Below are 20,850 nucleotides of genomic sequence, written 5' to 3'. Positions count from 1 at the left end.
GTTACAAGTAAATAGGTTTTTTTCAGCTGTTGCATTTCAAAAGGAAGTTCAGAGGTGACAATGAACATTTGCATCTTTCAAAGGTTCCATGAGTAAACAAGGGACGATATATATAACATTTTATTGACCCAAAATTAGAAGCAAAATAGAAAACATGGAAGATATTATATTTAGAGAGGTTGAGTTCAAAGAGATTTGAGGACAATAGAACTGGAGCTTAAAGGGAAAAAATATATTGAAGGAAAGGGATGTTTAACTGAGTTTGTAGCTGTGGGGGGAAAGCCTCAAAGACTAGCTCCTTTGTGTGGGAGCTTCTGTGAAAGTTTTGAATTGGAGGCAGTCACCCTGTGTTAAACCAGAAGAGTATTTGTTTTCGAAGAACAGTTGGCCGGATTTTTCCGCTTCCATTTGTGCCGGGTTTGTTTGGCGCAACTGGGTAAATGCAGGACGCGATTTTCCCCTGCCCCCGCCAGTGGCGGGCCGCGTTTCCCACCATTAAACATTGGGAATGCTATTATAATATACTTACATAATTTTATCAGGCCCATACACCAGAATTATTCCCCACATCAAATTTAACTCCTACGGCGGCACGATGTCAGAACAGTGCAATGTAGGACTAGATTCATCAAGCATGCGCCTAGGGAGCAGAACTCTGAGGGGACCTTGGAGATAAGCACGCTCAAGCTGGCAATGCACTCATGGAGCAGCTCCGTGTCTTAAGGGGAGAGGGGTAAAGGGAAGGGAGTCACAGGCAAGTTTGTAGCTGCCTTGTGGTGCCGGGGCACTGGCTTCATCGAAGGGCTGAAGAGAAGCCCAAGGCACAGGCTTCAGTGCATTATTTGGGGGGGTGCAGGAGGTATGGGGAGCCAGCATAGACTGAAGTTTCCATGCAATTACAAGGGGGTGTGGGTGCATTTGGAAATGGTTGAAGACAAGAACAAGGCACTCTGAGCAAACTACTGTGTGGAGTTTGCATGCCAGTGTCTGCGTGAATTTCCTTTGGGTGCTCCACTTTTCTCCCACAGTCCAAACATGTGTAGGTTAGGTGAATTGGACATGATCAATTCAATGAGGGGATAGAGTGGGGGAGTGGTCCTAGGTAGAGTGCACTTTCAGAGGGTCGATTCAAACTGTATGGGCTCAATGGCCTCCTACACTGTAGGGATTCCATGAATATCTATGAAATGGAAAACATGTCTAAGGTGAGTACTCTCTTTTGCAACCCAGACATTTTAGCTTGAGCTCAATTGACATGTCAGACTAGTCACACAACTGTGTCCTCTCAAGCAACACTAATATGCAAGAGCGTCAATGATTGCTGCTCTGCATTTAACCCTCAATGCAAAGATATCCAAATCAATGACTGCTATGGTGTGGCAGTACCATTGCCTGACTGGGCAAGCTGCAACATCCCTTTGAAAGGTGGCCATGGTGCCCGAGGATGGCATTCCTAATCCTTCTAATCCACGGGCCAAACTGAGCGTAAGGCCTCGGAGTGGAGGTTAGGTGAGAACTCAGGATGAAGTTGAGTAACCGATGCTGTCACCATTCAGCAATGTGGTCTGGGACAGGATGGTGTGGGGTTTTGCTCAACCATTATATGAAACGAGGACTTAACATCAATATCATGGTCATGCCATGAGTCAATGTGTTTTGAGAAGCTGGTGCAGATGATGAATGGACAAAGAGTGGCCCTTGGCACACAAAGGCTGAATGTCAAGTCTCTCTCTTTGATACTGAAATGAGGTGACCATCAAGAACATAGAGCCTGGTGATCGCAGTGTCATTCTTCTCACTTATTGGCAGTGGAGAAGAATAAGGAGACTGCATTGGTGGTGCTTGGCTCCGCACAAATGGGAGCAGAACTGTCAAGAGAACAGGGTGGCAGGCCCTCCTCCGCATGCAGAGCATGAACCTAGAGAGCCGTCACTCGGAGGTACCTTTCTACTCCCAGATTGCACAGATGGTTCTTGTCATTCTGGCCGATGATTGAGAACCAGTGTCACCAAAGACTGTGCATGCCAGGAGTCTGGCTGGCCACATCGGCCACCTATTGCAGGCTTTGGCGTTTTGGAGCCATGGAAGGCATCCATTGCCAGTGGTGCTGAAAGTGACCACGGTCCTCAATTTCTACACCAGTGGCTTCTTCTAGGGCTCCACAGTTAACTTCTGTGGTATTTCGCCAGCCTCCGCACAAAAGTGCATCCTGGAGGTCATCGATGCAATCTTGGTGAGCACACACTTGTTTTGAGTATTTTGACTGTGATCAGGCAAGCCAGCAAGCAAGAGCACTGGGATTTGCATTGATCTTTGGTTTTCCACAGGCGCAGGATGCCATCGACTGCACTCATGTGGCACTCAGAGCTCCGTGGAATCAAGTTGTCAACTATGTGAACCACAAGGGCTTCCATTCGCTGAATGTTCAGCTGACCTGTGACCACACCATGCACATCCTCCAGATGTGTGCTCGATTCCCAGGGAGTGTCCACGACTCCTACATTCTCAACCGTTCTCAGATTCCTGACGTCTTTCAGAGTCCTCAGAGGCTGCAAGGTTGGCCCCGTGTGGACATGGGCTACCCACTAAGGAAGTGGCTGATGATAACTATGTGGAGGCCACAGAATACAGCTTAGACAAGGTGTAATGAGGCTCATTCTGCAACTCACACTATGGTGGAACAGTGCCTGGACCAGTTTGGTGGAGCCCTGCAATACAATCTACAGAGGGTGTCATGCATCGTCTTCACCTGCAGTGCCATACACAACTTGCCTTTGAAACAGGGGGGGGGAGGAACTACCTGAGGAGGAGATGGAGGAGTCTCCTCCGATGAGGAGCATCTCAATGGGGTTCAGAGTGAGGAGGTCCTTCACGATGAGAGGTGTCAGACATGAGGCAATGGCAATGTCCAGATGAGGCATACGAACTTGGGATCTGCTCATAGCCACTAGATTCATGAAGGTTGATGATGGCGTACAGTAAGGCCATTCCATAAGCTTCACATGGCATCTGTGAGCATTCGACTCTCGTCTGACCGTTTACAGCGCACATGTTTTTCTGTGATAAGGCTCCTGTCATGAAGATGCAGCGGATGTCCATAGTCCCTACATTCCAGCAGGATGAACATTGAACATAGAAAATACAGCACAGAACAGGCCCTTCGGCCCATGATGTTGTGCCGAACCTTTGTCCTAGATTAATCATAGATTATCATTGAATTTACAGTGCAGAAGGAGGCCATTCGGCCCTTTGAGTCTGCACCGGCTCTTGGAAAGAGCACCCTACCCAAACTCAACACCTCCACCCAACACCAAGGGCAATTTTGGACACTAAGGGCAATTTATCATGGCCAATCCACCTAACCTGCACATCTTTGGACTGTGGGAGGAAACCAGAGCTCCTGGAGGAAACCCACGCAGACACGGGGAGGACGTGCAGACTCCTCACAGACAGTGACCCAAGCCGGAATCAAACCTGATGACTTGCAGTGGGAACAGTCCATAGATCCTCACAGAGCTTCTGTGGATGACTGACTCCTGTCTGGCTGATGGTAGCTCACTTGCTCTCGATGACCAGGGCTACATCATCCCAGTGGAGCGGGGAAAGTTTAAATTCTTCTAATCCTACGGCATCCTTTGTGAGCTGAATCCTTGAGGATTGCGGTGGTCACTGGAGGCAGAGATGGGGGGGGCCAGCTCCACCTCAAAGGTGCTGAGAGCACAGGGAGAATGACCGAACTCCGACAACAGCCCAGTGCATTCTGACAGACATTCTAATTGCTATTGAAACCTCCGTCTGTTTCCTATCTCTTAGCCAACTTTTAATCCATGCTGCCAAGGACCCATCAATCCCAAACATTTTTAATTTGCGAACAAACCTGCCATGTGGCACTGTATCAATGCTTTCTTAAAGTCCAAACATACAACACCCATGGCACTACCTTCATCCACTGCCTGTTTCACCCTGTCAAAGAATCATAGAGTTTACAGTGCAGAAGGAGGCCATTCGGCCCATCGAATCTGCACCGACACTTGAAAAGAGCACCTCCACCCCATTCCCATAACCCAGTAACCCCACCTAACCTTTTTGGACATTAAGGGCAATTTAGCATGGCCAATCCACCTAACCTGCACATCCTTGGCCTGTGGGAGGAAACCAGAGCACCTGGGAGAAGAAACCCATGCAGATACGGGGAGAACGTGCAGACTCGGCACACACACAGCGACCCAAGCCCGAAATCGAAACCTGGGACCCTGGAGCTGTGAAGTAACAGTGCTAATCACTGTGGCACTGTGTCGTCCTAACTCAATTAGAACTCATTTAAATTTGTCAGACATGACCTGCCCTTGACAAAGCCATTTGTCTAGCATTAACTTTATTTTTCTCTAAGTATATATTGATCCTATCCCATATTATGGCCTCAGTTTTCCCACTATTGATGTCAAGCTGACAGGTCTGTAGTTATTCTTGGCCCTTTCCTGAAACAATGACATCACATTTACATCCCTTCTATTCCCCCGGGACTAATCCTGTGATCAGAGAGGCCTGGAAAATTTCTGTCAACAGTTCCGCAATATTCTACCTCAGGTCTCTCAGCAATCTAGGATGCATCCCATCCGGACTTGGCGACTTCTCGACCTGGAGTGCTGTCAGCCTTTTTTAGCACCTTTTCTTTATCTATCACTATACCCCTCAGTTGCTCAAAACCCACATTTTGAACTGGGCCATTGTCACCATCTTTTATTTTGGTAAAGGCAGAAGCAAACTACTTATTTAGTACCACTGCCATACCCTCTGCTTCAGTGAGCAGTTTACACTGCTTGACCCTTACGGGCACCACTCTATCCTTCACTAATCTTTTACCATTATGCTTGAAGAACATTTTGCTATTTGTTTAGCACAGCCTCTAATCCTTTCCTCATGCTTCCTCTTGGCCTCCCTTATTCCAATCTTAACCTCTCTCCTGCATTTGTGATACTCTTCCTGATTTCTATTGCTATTATTATTCTGGCATGCATCATATGCCTTTTTTTACTTCCTTATTTTATCATCAATATCCTTAGTCATCCAAGATACTCTAGCTTTGGATACCCCGTATTTATTTCTCAGCTTGCACCCCATTCAACTCTCCTTTGAAAGTCTCCCATTTTTCATCCACAGTTTTATCCACCAAAATGTGTTTCCAATCAACCTGCTCCAGTTCAACATTTGCCCTTTTCCAGTCTGGGATCTTAATCCGTGACTGATATTTATCCTTTTGGAACTTAATATTGAATTGTATTATATTGTGATTGCTACTTCCCAACAGCTCCCCCACTCTCCACCTGCTCTGCCTCATTTCCTAGGACCAGGTCTAGCACAGCTTGCTCCCCGGTCGGACTGGACACTGCAGGACACACACTGCAGGAATTTCTCCCCTTCCGTGCCGCACACTCTACCCATTTCCCAGTCTACCTGAGGGTAATTAAAATCCCCAACTATCACAACCCTACTTGCGCTGCATGTTTCCATGATCTGTCTACAAATGCTCTACTCCACTCTCTCTCTCTCTCTCTCTCCCCCCCCCCCCCCCACCCCCCCCACCCCCCACCCCCACCCCCCCAACACACTATTTGGAGGTCTATAGTAAATACCAAATAAGGTCACCGCTCCCTTCCTGTTTCCCACCACCAACCATATAGATTCTAATTCAGTAACTGCATCTCGTTCAAGAGCGATGATATTATCTTTGACCAAGACCTCCTCCCTTTTTACACACCCTGTTCCTACGAAAACCTTATAACACGGGATGTTAAATGTCCAGTCCTGAACCGTATTTCTGTCAATGCTACTATGTCATATGCCCCTAGAGCAATTTCTGCGTCCAGTTCCCCAATCTTGTTCACTATACTCCGTGTGTTTACATACATACAATTTAACCCTGCCCTTATCTCTTTCTTGTCCTTTGGGAGGTGACCATTTATTTGTTTACTGTCAACACTCAAGCCTTCTCTCACTTCCTTTTCCCTATTCCCCATCTTCTCTCGCTTGTTCCCACTGGTACTTCTAAAACCAGGCCCATTAGTCAACCCTGCCTTACAAGTTTAATTCCTGTGAAATCAGTGGGAGTTGATTTGCAGAAGTGAACGTTCTGTACAAGTGATTAACAACCATGACCAGGCTGAGCAACTACAACTTCTTGACCTTTCTAACTCAGCCACAATGTCTAGGTGCATCTCCAACATCCACACCAGAGGTGGAGGCAGCCTACAGTCTGCAACACCCTGTTATTTGTGATGACCTAAACAGGCAACCTCTGGAGGGATGAAACTTAGAAGGCCCCAGTTCGATTTTGGGGCCTTCCTGTGTGGCACTGCCACCCTCATCGACCTGTGGAGATGTAGCTGAAGCAGTCACAGGAAGAGCGGAAGTGGATGGGGCATTACTCCTGCAGCCACCTGAGTGGATGACACCGGGGTGTGCACCAGCTTATCCTCCCCACCCATGGATGCTGGAGGACCGTTGGCTTCCTCCTTCAGAGGGAGGGGGCAATTGCAGTGAGCTCAAGAGCAGAATGGTACATGAAAAGTATGCCTGATATGTGTGAATGGTGAGGGGGACCATGGAGGTGACGAGGACATGACCCACAGGGGAGATTAAGGTGTGTGGGGGAAGTTGTCTCCCATGTGCTGGCATTGAGTGAGATCCCTGTGGATGTGTGATGGGTCTGTGAGTTGTGAGTGACGAGAAGAGTTACTTACCCTGGCAGGATAGAGGAAATCATTCATCCTAGCATAGGACTGGATGGCTGTCCTCTTCTGCAGGGCATTGACACTGACCACCACTGTCACCGCATCCCATGCTGGAGTTGTCACCTTGGATGAAGGTCTTTGCCTCGAGAATAGGAACAGAACATCTGAGCTGGCCTCCACTGCATTCAGCAGACACTCGAAGGAGGCATTGGTGAACTCCAGAGCTGTATTCTCCTTAGGCCGCCATGACTTCCCAGCAGCTTCCTCTGACTTGAAGTGTGCTAACTGTGTGCAGGGCGGCTTTTAACTATGGCACCCAGATTATTGAAGCGCTGAGGTGATGGTAATGTGGGCAAATCAGAGGCCACCCCGCCAATGATCCTAAGTTAAGCCATAAGACCATAAGATCTTATGGCATATAGGAGCAGAATTAGGCCTTCGGCCCATCGAGTTTGCTCCACCATTCACTCTTGGCTAACATGATTCTCATTCTCCTGCCTTCTCACCATAACCCCTGATCCCCTTGTTAATTAAGAACCTATCTATCTCAGTCTGATAGACTCTCAATAACTTGGCCTCCACAGCCTTCTGCGGCAATGAGCTCCACAGATCCACCACCCTCTGGCTGAAGAAATTCTTCCTCATCTCAGTTTTAAATGATTGTCTCTTCAACCTAAGGCTGTGCCCTTGTATCTAGTCTCTCCAATTAGTGGAAACATCTACTCCACATCCACTCTATCTAGCCCTCTCAGTATTCTGCAAGTTTCAATGAGATTCCCCCCCCCCCTCATCCTTCTGAACTCCACTGAGTATAGACCCAGAGACCTCAGCCACTTCATTCCCATGCCTGCTCAGTGCGGTGGAAAAACATGCCATTGGCATCGGTGGGGTCCAATGACGCTTATCTCACCCGACATCGGACATTGCCAACTTCTGGGATGATTATTCCCTTTGTTTCTGAACCCCCTTTATGGAATGCCACATCAGAGTAGTAATGCTTGAGAAGTTGTGAAGTGCACCTTTATTAAAGTGACAACAATTCCTTGACTTGGGTAATATTACTGGATTTTTATGTTTAAAAATCCATAAAGGGGTTATTGCCAAGAAGTTATTTTACTTGTGTACCTTGCATAACATTTTTATATTTTGAATAAATTTTTTAATATTTAAAATTCTAAACCTGTTACTGGAGTTCTGTGCTTTTGAGGTCAGTACCCTTTCTTCATCCTTTTCACAATAAACAAATAAGAGGTTCATGATCTGTGAGGCAGACCTCACTGGGACCCAGCTTGCTCAGTAATAACATCTGCTGAGGCCGTAACATCTGTAATAACGTCCATTGACGCAATGAATAAAATTGTAATTAAAATGCCACTAGTAAAAGCATGACTAGAAAAATTGGAAATCAGAAACATCTGACTGCTGAATATAAATATTTTGTCCAAAATCTGAATGAATGAACTAGAAATTAAATGAATGGCTTTTCTCATCTGCACTTATCTTTGGATGCAGGGATTACTTTTGCAGAGCCTTCCCTTCAGAAGAGTAGATACATTGGGTAAAGACCATGATAACTACATTATGCACGGTCCATTGAAAGATTGGGTTAATAGGCTGTCAGTTTACATTTCCCCTTTGAACACCGGTTTCCTCCCACGAGTCCCGACAGATGTGCTTGTTCAGTGAATTGGACATTCTGAATTCTCCCTCAGTGTACCCAAACAGGCACCAGAGTGTGGCGACTAGGGGATTTTCACAGTAACTTTATTGCAGTGTTAATGTAAGTCTACTTGTGACAATAATAAAGATTATTATTATCTTTTACAATCTGTTGTTTTTAATTTTGGGGGAATTCAATTAAAATCAAACTCGAGTTTAAATGGTGATTGGTAATGGTGAACCACATACCAGAACATGCCTCAATTGACAAACCGGATAAGTGAACTTACCATTTTTCAGTGCCCTGGACATGCTTTTTACAAAGAAGAACAATACAGCACAGTAACAGGCCCTTCGGCCCTCCAAGCCTGCGTCGATCACGTGTCCTATCTAGACCAATTGCCTGTTTCCTTCTATACATCGTCTGTTCATGTGCCTATCCAGATAAGTCTTAAAGGTCGCTAACGTATTCTGCCTCAACCACCTCACTTGGCAGTACATTCTAGGCCACCATCACCCTCTGTGTAAATAACCTCCCCTGCACATCTCCACTGAATCTCTCTCCCTCCTCTTCAACTTGTGCCCTCTTGTAATTGGCATTTCCACCCTGGGAAAAAGCCTCCAACTGTTCACTCTATCTATACCTCTAATAATTTTATAAACTTCTATCAGGTCGCTCCTCAACCTCCGCCTCTCCAGGGAGAACAATGCCAGTTTATTCAATCTCTCCTCATAGCTAATACCCTCCATATCAGGCAACATCGTGGTAAACTTTTTCTCTACTCTCTCCAAAGCCTCCACGTCCTTCTAGTAGTGTGGTAGAAGCTCAACCTGTTCAGCCTTTCTTTACAGAATAAACCCTTCGTCCCAGGAATAAGTCAATTAACCTTCTCTGAACTGCTTCCAACAGAAATATATATTTTTTTCAATAAGGAAACCAAAACTATACAAAGTACCCCAGATTAGATCACACCAAGGCAAGGGCCTGTACAACTGCAGTAAAACCTCCCTATTTTAATATTCTATTTCCTTGTCAATAAACACCAACATTCCATTTGCCTTCCGAATGACTTGATGTACCTGAACACTAAGATTTTATGATTCATTTACCAGGGCACCCCAGGTTCTGCAATCACTTTCCATTTTAGTAGCATGTGTATTATACACAAGAAGTATCGCCCTCACCTTTCACTTCTACTGGAGGAAAATAATGATACAACAAATTATGAAAATAGCAAGGTTGTTTATTAGAGACCTTCATTCAAGCAAATATGAATTATATATTCCCAAGTTGAGTTCATAGATATCATAGAATTTATAGTGCAGAAGGAAGCAATTCGGCCCATCAAGTCTGCACCGGCTCTTGGAAAGAGCACCCGTCTTAAGCCCACACCTCCACCCTATCCCCGTAACCCAGTAACCCCACCTAACCTCAGGGCAATTTAGCACGGCCAATCCACCTAACCTGCACATCTTTGGACTGTGGGAGAAAACCGGAGCACCCAGAGGAAACCCACGCAGACTCGGGGAGAACGTGCAGACTCCGCACAGACAGTGACCCAAGCCGGGAATCGAACCTGGGACCCTGGAGCTGTGAAGCCATAATGCTAACCACTCTGCTACCGTGCTGCCCAAGTTGATAAACATAATGCACAAATGCATAAATAGAAGCAACACATAACACTAAAGGCATGACCCAAAAAGCATATGGAAAACAGAGGTCACAGCGCTCTTGTAGACCAAAAGACATTGCTTGACATAATTTGTGTTTCAAAAACAGGCAAAGACTAGGAGCCTGGTATAAAATCAAGCCAATGTTCAACTTCAAGGAAATAATTGAAGAGTTCAAACTAAATGGTTTGGTAAAAGCCCACCAGGGAATCATGCTGCAAACAAGTAATTGCGACTCCAAAGATTGAGGAGCTGTTGTCCGCACAGTAACGCCTTGTTGCTTTACTGAAAGCCAGCCCTCATTGAACGTCAGCTCACAGGACTGTAAACTTTACTGTAATGAGCAGCTCCAAGTTGCAACCATTGAAGCCCTATGAGAATGTAGATTTATTGGGGAGTCCTGGTAAATTAATCAGATTGGCCATGTGGATGTGCAAAAGTGCCAGAAAAGTGAATGCATAGTACAGCAAGGATGAGTTTGCCAGTTGTTTCAAATAAAATGTGACCAAGCTGGGGGACAGGGGGGTGACCTGCTTTGAAACTGAACACAGTAAGTAATTTCTGCTGAACAAGATTAAAGGTGAAGACAAATAAAGATAGACAGATGAAATATTGAATGGCACAGAATGGTCCTAATTCTGTCAAGACAATGACACACCATCTGCGGAATGTAATTGGTCATGGTTGAAAGTCAAACATTGTATTTTTAATTGGTTGTTCAGAGATATATTTATTTATCTCCAGGTAGCAGGAAGAAATTTCAAAGAACATGGGTAGAATATTGAAAAAGCAAGTTCTACAGGGCCTGCAGATGACAAGGCCCAGTGGACTGAATGGCTTTTTCTCATTGCATGCTTTATTTGAATAAAATCTCTATTCTTTTTCAAACTTGCTGTGTTTAAATATCATTTGGATTTTGAACACCACCCTCTGGTTGGTTTCAGCTTGTACAGCTTTGTGCGTTTTGAAAACATTGCGGGCTGGGAATTTGCAGCACAGCAAATGGGAGTTGTGAGGATGTTGTAAAACCCCGTGGAGTGGCTCCGGAATGGACTTCTGATATTATCACTCCGGATCTGTGTATTAGCAGCAACGTCAACAAGTCAATAGATACGGCACATGCATTGAAAGCTTGTTAAATTGATTAAAGGACTAATCGAACAGCATTTTACAGGCCTATTCAAATATTGTGAAGACTGCTCTTGGGCCACAGGGCTTCAGAGTCTGATAGGGGTTTAAGGCTGGCAAGGGGGCAACAGCTCAATCATTGCTGCATTCAACAGCTCGTGGGTCCAGGCGTTTTGCCTTCAGAGGAAGGCTGGTGCAGCATGGCGTGAACGAATTGCTTTGTGGAGATGGAATTAACCATAAGACCATAAGACATAGAAGCAGAATTAGGCCACTTGGCCCATCCAGTCGGCTCCGCCATTCAATTATGGCTGATATTTTTCTCATCCCCATTCTCCTGCCTTCTCCCCGTAAACCCTGATCCCCTTAATCAAGAACCTATCTCTGCCTTAAAGACACAGTGAATTGGCCTCCACAGCCTTCTGTGGCAAAGAGTTCCACAGATTCACCACCCTCTGGCTGAAAAAAGTCCTCCTCATCTTTGTATTAAAGGGTCGTCCCTTTAATCTGAGATGGGGTCCTCTGGTTCTAGTTTTTCCTACAAGTGGAAACATCCTTTCCAAGTCCACTCTATCCAGGCCTCGCAGTATCTTGTACTGTTGCTAACTTTTGCCTTAATTTAATTGCCCTGTTTTATCACCTTTGCTCTTGAGTCGCCAGGTATCTTTCTGATATCGCCACATGGTTCAAGTCCGAGTAATGATCAATAATCCAATACACCGCTTAGTAAGATTTAAATCAAAGCACATTTATTATATACAGTAATCAATACTCATGCATAAATTCTACATCTAAGCTACTTCCTACAACTAACAGGCCAATACTTAACTTGGAAATGGCCCACCAGGTCAGGGAAACAAATGGCTTTTTGTTCAGGTTCTGAGCCTGCGGGATCCGAAGCTGATACAGATTGATAGCTAGGAGCGCCTATCTCGTTGCGAGCGTTGAAGTAAGACTTACGGGATGTTTCGCGATGGCTGGACCGGTCACTGTCAAGGGTTGGTCTGCGTTGCTGAGTGACCCGGTCAGAAGAAGAAGCAGAAGGGTGCAGGAGGATGCAGAAGGGGTAGCAGAAGGAGGGGTAGCAGAAGGGTCGATTTGAACTTGGACTCTATTCTTATAGTCCCCAGGGGCTTCCCGCCTTTCGGGGCGGACCCTGTACCTGGTTCCAAGTGATTGGACTTTGTCCCAATCACTTGGTTCGATTTTCTCCAATGCTGGAGCAATTCCTTGATCGATGGGCGGTCTTGAGGTGATCGTTCACCTCCCTTTGTGTAGGCTTCTGCTGGCGCCGACGAGTCTGGGTTGGCTTTGTGTGTCTGAAATGCTGCACATTGTTCCCGGGGATTGCTCATTAGTATGCAGATGGCTGGTGTTTTGTTGTGCTGATGGTTACTGGTATCGATCTTGGCTGGCCTTCCCAGAGGTGAATACACAGTCTACCTGTAGCTGCTTGTTTTAGTCCTGTTGGCTGATTTTCCCATCAGCCTTTGCCATCCGCCATTTTAAATCGGGGTTAGCCATTCTAAATCGGGAGTTAGCCATTTTAGCTGGCGACAGTACGTTTCAATAAGATCCCCTCTCATCCTTCTAAACTCCAATGAGTACAGACCCAGAGTCCTTAAACATTCCTCATACGACAAGTTCTTCACTCAAGGGATCATTCTTGCGAACCTCCTCTGGACCCTTTCCAAGGCCAGCACATCCTTCCTTAGATGTGGGGCCCAAAACTGCTCACAATACTTCAATTGGGGTCTGACCAGAGCCTTATACAACCTCAGAAGTACATCTCTGGTCTTTTATTCTAGCCCTCTTGTCATGCTAACATTGCATTTGCCTTCTTAACTGCCGACTGAACCTGCACATTAACCTTAAGAGAATCATGAACAAGGACTCCCAAGTCCCTTTGTGCTTCTGCATTTCCCTATTTAGAAAATAGTCTATGCCTAGATTCCTCCTTCCAAAGTGCATAACCTCACACTTTTCCACATTGTATTTAATTGGCCACTTCCTTGCCCACTCTCCTAGCTTGTCCAAGTCCTTCTGCAGCCCCCTTGATTCCTGAATACTACCTGTCCCTCTACAGATCTTTGTATCATTTGTAAACTTAGCAACAGTGCCTTCATTAATGTATATTGTAAAAAGTTGTGGTCCCAGCACAGACCCCTGAGGCACACCACAAGTCACCGGCTGCCATCCTGAAAAAGACCCCTTTATCCCCACTCTTTGCCAGTCAGGCAATCCTCTATCCATGCCAGGATCTTACCCTTAACACCATGGGCTTTTAACTTATTTAACAGTCTCCTATGCGGCCCCTTGTCAAAGGCCTTCTGGAAATCTAAATAAAACACGTCCTCCTTTGTCTAACTTGCTTGTTACCTCCTCAAAGAACTCTTAACAGATTTGTCAGACATGACCTCCCTTTGACAAAGCCGTGCTGACTCAGTCCTATTTTACCATGCACTTCCAAGTGCTTCGCGATCTCATCTTTAATAACAGACCTAAAATCTTACCAATGACCGAAGTCAGGCTAACCGGCCTATAATTTCCCATCTTCTGCATCCCTCCCTTCTTAAACAGTAGCCGCCTTCCAGTCCTCTGAGACCTTTCCTGCCTCCAGTGGTTCCTGAAAGATCATCACTAATGCCTCCACAATTTCCTCAGCTATCTCTTTTAGGACCCTGGGGTGTAGTCCATCCGGTCCAGGTGACTTATCCACCTTCAGACCTTTCAGTTTCCCCAGAACCTTCTCCATAGTAATGGTCACTGCACTCACCTCTGCCCCCTGGTTCTCCTGGAGCTCTGGCATCCCACTGGTGTCTTCCACCGAGAAGACTGATGCAAAGTAACTATTCAGTTCATCTGCCATTTCTTTGTTTCCTATTATTACTTCTCGAGCCACAGTTTCTAGTGGTCCAATGTCTATTTTTGCCTCTCTCTCACCTTTTATATATTAATAAAAAATCTCTTCCCATCTTCCTTTATATTACTAGCTAGCTTGCACTCGTACTTCATCTTCTCCCCCCCCTTATTGCTTTTTTAGTTGTCCTCTGCTCGCTTTTAAAGGCTTCCCAATCCTCTGGTTTCCCACTTATTCCACTTTGTATGCTTTTTCCTTAGCCTTTATGCTGTCCTTGACATTCTTCGTCAGACATGGATGCCTTGTCCTCCCCTTAGCATGTTTCCCCTCCTTGGGATGAATTTCTGTTGTGCCTCCCTAATAACCCCCAAAAACTCCTGCCATTGCTGTTCCACTGTCTTCCCTGCTGGGCTCCTTCTCCAATCAACTCTGGCCAGCTCCTCCCTCATGTCTTTGTAGTTACCTTATTTAATTGTAATACTGTTACATCTGATTGCAGCTTCTCCCTCTCAAACTGCAGGGTAAATTCTATCATATTGCTAGGTATCAACATGCTAGGAATTTGTGATCGCGCCTCCATCTTGCCACCTGGCCACTGGCAGAGGGTCAATTGAGAGGGGTTTGAGACGGTGGGTAGTGTTGAGTGAGCAGTGCCATGGGCATCATCAACTCAGGAGGCAGATCGTCCAACAATGAGATGAACCCGAGGGGAAGGCGGGTGTGGGCACACGGATATGGACAGCAGAAACACCGTGGCTATCTGATTGGGGAAGCGGCAAAAAGCTGCAGAGGGCACCGCAAGTAGGTGCCAGCCTGAAGATGTAGGCGCCATTTAGCAAGTGTATGTAGACAGAAGGTGAGCAACCTCCCAGATGTCAGAGCAGCATTGTCGCTGAAGACTGCACCTCTCCCAAGAGGCCTTCAGGGATCAATGTGCTATGACAACAGATGAGCTGTGCTCCAGTTGGGTTGATGGGCAGCTGATTCCAATGTCAGTGAAAATCTAGCCCGTAGAATCAATGAAAGTTACAGAAATAACTTGATGACAGAGAGGGAAGCCCCTGGAGATGCCTTCAATTCTCCCATGACCAAGGGAAGATTCTTCCCCAACACCTCAGCAGAAAATATTTTACGGTTAGTCAGGCTTTGAATGCAGTGGCATGGATGAAATTTTGTAATATCATGGGATAAGGTCAGAAGCTTCAAATTTAACAGAGTGCAGGATTCTGCTACGGGATGTCAGGTTAGGATCAATGGTCTTTCCTCTTCATGGACCCCCTATTTCCATTCTACTGAAAAGCTTAATTAATAGAATTATAGAATCCCAACAGTGCAAAAGGAGGCCATTCAGCCCATTGAGTCTGCACTGACCCTCCAAAAGAGGGCTCCACCTAAGTCCACACTCCAAGCCAACCTGTCCGAACCCCATAACCTAACCTGTGTATTCCTGGGCACTAAGGGCCAATTTAACATGGCTAATCCACCTCACCTGCACATCCTTGGATTGTGGGAGGAAACCAGAGCACCTGGAGGAAACCCACGCAGACACAGGGAGGCATTCTCCATGCAGACAAGGCCAGAATCAAACCCGGCTCCCTGGTGCTGTGAGACAGCAGTGCTAACCGTTGTGCCATGGTGCTGCCCATTAGTAGTTCGTAAGCAGTAGCTTGTTATTCTGAAACTCCAACTCTATGAAGCTGTTTACCTGCGAGGCCTCTGAGTGCCTGTCTTATGATGTTCGACTATGTCCGAAGGAAGTAGGAAATTATTTTTGAGTTTTCAGCCATGATTATGATAGTTTATATTTATCAAGCATCTTTAGCCAATAAAATGTCTCACGTGCTTTAGACCTGCATTGCAAAGCAAATGTGACACTGAGCCACATAAGGAGATCAAGTTACGTCACATGACCAAAATCTCGGATAAATGTTTAACCAGAGGTTAGTGGAGGAGAATGAGGAAAACAAGCAGAGAGGTGTAAGGAGGGAATTCAAAATCGTAGGTCAGGCAACCGAAGGCACATTCTCCATTGGTGGAACAATTATGTGGGGGAATTCTCAAGAGGCCAGAATGAAATGAGCACAGAGATCGTGGATCGATGTAGCGCTGGAGACGATTTACAGGGTTCCGGGGAGATAACGCCATGGAGGGATTTGAAAACATGAATAAGAATTTTCAAAACCAGACTTGGCTTGACTAGGTGCTGGTGTAGGTCAGCGAGCAGAGGGATGATAGGGAATGGGACTTGCTGCGAGTTAAGGTACGGGCAACTGAATTTTGGATGATCTCAGGTTTACAGAGGGTAGACTGTGGGAGACCAGCCAGGACTGCATTGGAACCACCTAGCCTAGAGGTAACAAAAGCATGAATGCGAGTTTCCACAGCAGATAAGCTGAGACAGGAGCAAAGTAGGGCAAGGTTATGAACGTGGAAATGGACTGTGGTGAAGGTGCGAATATGAAGTCAGAAATTCACCTCGGGGTCAAACATCAGGGGCGAAATTCTCCCGAAACGGCGCGATGTCCGCTGACTGGCGCCCAAAACGGCGCCAATCAGACGGGCATCGAACCGCCCCAAAGATCCGGAATGCTCCGCATCTTTGGGGGCCGAGCCCCAACAATGAGGAGTTAGGCCGGCGCCGGAGGAATTTCCGCCCTGCCAGCTGGCGGAAACGGCCTTTGTTGCCCTGCCAGCTGGCGCGGAAATGACATCTCGGGGCGGCGCATGCGCGGGAGCGTCAGCGGCCGCTGCCAGTTTCCCACGCATGCGCAGTGGAGGGAGTCTCTTCCGCCTCCGCCATGGTGGAGACCGTGGCGGAGGCGGAAGGGAAAGAGTGCCCCCACGGCACAGGCCTGCCCGCGGATCGGTGGGCCCCGATCGCGGGCCAGGCCACCATGGGGGCACCCCCCGGGGCCAGATCGCCCCATGCCCCCCCCCCCCCCCCCCCCAGGACCCCGGAGCCCACCCACGCCGCCTTGTCCCGCTGTTCAAAAGGTGGTTTAATCCACGCCAGCGAGACAGGCAATTTATCGGCGGGACTTCGGCCCATCCGGGCCGGAGAATCGAGCACGGGGGCCCGCCAACCGGCGCGGCGCAATTCCCGCCCCTGCCGAATCTCCGGTGCCAGAGACTTCGGCAACCGGCGGGGGCGGGATTCACGCCAGCCCGTGGCGATTCTCCGACCTGGCGGGGGGTCGGAGAATGATGCCCCAGATCTTGTTGTTCTGTATAAAGACAGATGGATTAACAGTGAGCACAATGGAAGATCGAGCCGTTCAGAAGCAAACATGTTTGTTATGTCTGCTGAGTCCCTTAATAAATTCCAGTAAGGGATTAAGGAGGTGTTTGCACAGTGTCATGTGAGAGTACCTTTAAGAAATGAGTGTTTATAAATGGGTGTGTATATAAATATCTGTAGTGAGAGTACCTTTAAGAAATGGGTGTTTACTACTGCAGTGATGTCAGAGAGTGGGTGGAGCTGGGCTGTCTGTCAGCTTTTTACTTTTGTTTTAGGTTGATTGCTGCAGGGTGTGTTTTCTTTTCGTTTTCAGAGCTGGATAGCTGCAGTCACAGCCAGAAGGTGTATGAATCTCTCTCTGTAATACAAAGACTGTAAATCGATCCTGGTGATTTAAAACTAGTAACAGTAGTGACTTTAACCTGATGTGTTTCTGGTAAAAGGTGTTTTAAGTCATATGGATGTTAAAAGGAAAGCTTAAAGGATTACTTAGTGGTGTATTCTTTGGGGGTTGTATTTGAATTAATGGTTGCTAAGATGTTCACTGTATGTTTTTAAAAGGTTAACTTGAGTTCATAGAATAAATATTGTTTTGCTTTTAAAAATTACTTTTCCATTTCTGCTGTACCACTGTAGAGTGGGCCGTGTGCTCCCCATACCACAATCTATTAAACGTTGTGGGTCAGGTGAACTCCATGATACACTTTGGGGTTCTCTAATCCCTGGCCCATAACAACAGGAATTTACATGAGATGGTGAGCCTAAAGTGGCTGCCAGAGAGACGGTGCTGGTGTCCATCTACTGGTTGTGTGTGACACCCTTGTGACCTCTAACCGTTAGACTGCCCGATGCCCTTATGAGAGTGTGAGTTTACGGAGGGAAAAAGTTCACTTACCGTATTGGAGTGGTGTAGACCATTCCTCCATTTGCGACATTGCAAGATGGTCCTTTTTTGTTGCTAACCGCCCGGCAACCTCCTCCCAGGCTGGCATGCTCAGCAGGGATGACTTCCTGCTCCCATCCCATGGAAAGAAGACCTCCTGCCTCTCCTGGACATGCTAAAGGAAAATTCTTGAAGGAAGCTTCACTGGTGCAGAGGACTTTATTCTCCTTGGGGCCATTGCTCTCCTGTGCAACACAATGCCAGGTCTGCAGTGAGTGAATGTCTGTCCAGGTACCATTTAAATATGGCGCAAGTGCCTTCCGCTACATGTGATAATGATGGGTTGGCAAATTCCTACCCATCCCACTACAAGGTTCGCCAAGCTCCTCACTGATGCATAATTAATGAGCTGAAAGGGAAATGATTGTGCGTGTTCAGATAGAATCATAGAATTTACAGTGTAGAAGGAGGCCATTCGGCTCATCGAGTCTGCACCGGCTCTTGGAAAGAGCGCCCTACTTGAGCTCACACCTCCACCCTATCCCCGTAACCCCAGCTAACCTTTTTGGACACTAAGGGCAATTTAGCATGGCCAATCCACCTAACCTACACATCTTTGGACTGTGGGAGGAAACCAGAGCGCCTGGAGGAAACCCACGCAGACACGGGGAGAACGTGCAGACTCCGGACAGACAGTGACCCAAGCCGGGGAGCGAATCTGGGACTCTGGAGCTGTGAAGCAACTGTGCTAACCACTGTGCTATCGTGCCGCCACCCCACCACCCAGCAGAAATCACGCCAACTTTCCCGCATGCCACTGGACTTATACTCCAGAATGGAAAATTCCGCCCAAGGTGTGTGGATTGTCGTCCTGATCACATAACATGTTGGAGATGTGAGTAGATAACTTCAGAGAAGAGGGATAGAAAACGTGATCTAATTTAATGTGTGCAGATAACTTGCGTGCAGTTAATTTGAGTCAGAAGCTTCAAGGTTTATGTAACTCATTTACCCTTTTGCCTTCAGAGCCTTGTATGGAAGTTGGCTTGCTTGCTTTTTGTTATAACTAAAATTCCTTATAGAATCCACTCCTTCAGGCTTATCTTTCATAGCAACTTTATTGGGTTATTAATCTAATCTAGTCTGCCCTTCAAAAATCCAGATTCCCGGTCAGCTGTGGCACAGAATAACAAAGCAAATGCTATGGAAGGTGGGCAGAGTCATTATTTTGGCTTGTATGTTAATTTGTTTCTTTGTAAACGATATGGGCATGATTTAACCACCGTGTTGCATTCAGCGCTGTCTGGGCGCGCCGGTTAAATAGCAGGAAAGGCCAAAATCGGGATTCACACCAGACGAGCACAGCAGCAAACTGGCAGGGAAAAGCCTCAAGGAAGAGCTGTGCAGTTGTAATAATAATAATAACAATAATAATCTTTATTGTCACAAGGAGGCTTACATTAACACTGCAATGAAGTTACTCTGAAACTTCGCTAGACGCCACACTCTGGCGCCTGTTCGGGTACGCAGAGGGAGAATTCAGATTGTCCAATTCACCTAACAAACATGTCTTTCGGGACTTGTGGGAGGAAACCGGAGCACCCGAAGGAAACTCACGCAGACACGGGGAGACCATGCAGATTCCGCACAGTGACCCAAGCTGGGAATCGAACCTGGGACCCTGGCGCTGTGAAGCAATAGTGCTAACCACTGTGCTACCGTGCCGCCCATAAAATTCCACCAAATTCCCTCTTTGCCTTCTAGAATGTAACTGAGCTAATAGTGCCAAATATACCTCGTAGTATGGTTTGTGAAACCTCTATGTAAGTCCTGGGCAAGAAAAGCCATTCAGCTATTGGAAAAGGAAAAGTGGTAGGCCATTCAATCCCTCAAGCCCGTTCCACTATTCACTTAGACCTTAGCTGATCGAAACCCTGCCTTCTACATGTTTTTCCATGAGCCAACAAAAATCTGTCATTTCAACCTTCAAATTTTTTATTGGTCTGGCAACCATACCCATTTGAGGAACAGAGGCCCAGATTTTCTCCACGATGGACAGACTCTCCGTTGTCAAAAATCCTGGAAGTCGCCCAATTTTCTCAGTCCCTCCCCTAACCCAGCATTTCCCATCTTCATGGGGAGGGGACTAGAATCTAGCTGGGGTTCACGTAAGCACGGATTGTGAAGGCAGTTGGCCATTTAAATCGTCAACTATCTCGACTGAACCCTAGCTGCATGAATCCTGGAGTGAACAGAGCAGATAGATAAGAGGGATTCTAGACTTGGTGGATTCATTTGGATAGCCAGGGTACTATTTTGGAGAGGTAAGATGTCCCTTTGAATAGGGTCCCAGACTTTTATAACAGAGATAAGCCACCCTTTAGAATGTTAGGATAAAGCATATACTTTTTCTACACTTTTTACGCACAAACTTATTGGAATTTCCAAGCTGTCAGTGAACTGTCAAGCTGTCATGAACTATCCAGCAGTCCAGGAAGTGTAACAAATGTCAAAGCCATCCAGGAAATGTCACTGCTGTCCAAGAAATGTCAAAACTGTCAAAGCTACTTAGGAAGTATCCAAGGATACTAAGTGAGTTGGCATGGAGGGGGTAAGGGCAAAGGGTGTGTGAGGAGCATGGGTTGACATGAGTTGACACCAAGTTGACATTGGAAGTATG

General features: G+C 46.6%; 1 protein-coding gene across 3 annotated transcripts in view; it reads left to right on the top strand.

Annotated features, from left to right (window-relative positions):
• LOC140420938 (connector enhancer of kinase suppressor of ras 2) overlaps window positions 1-20,850 on the top strand; it is a 986,283-nt gene that overhangs the window by 751,616 nt on the left and 213,817 nt on the right. The gene's annotated exons all lie outside the window — the stretch shown is intronic.

The sequence above is a fragment of the Scyliorhinus torazame genome, chromosome 5 (genome assembly GCF_047496885.1).
Source record: "Scyliorhinus torazame isolate Kashiwa2021f chromosome 5, sScyTor2.1, whole genome shotgun sequence".
In the NCBI taxonomy this organism is placed as follows: Eukaryota; Metazoa; Chordata; class Chondrichthyes; order Carcharhiniformes; family Scyliorhinidae; genus Scyliorhinus; species Scyliorhinus torazame.
The sequence above is the reverse complement of the archived record's forward strand: the minus strand, read 5'-3'. Positions and strand labels throughout refer to the sequence as shown.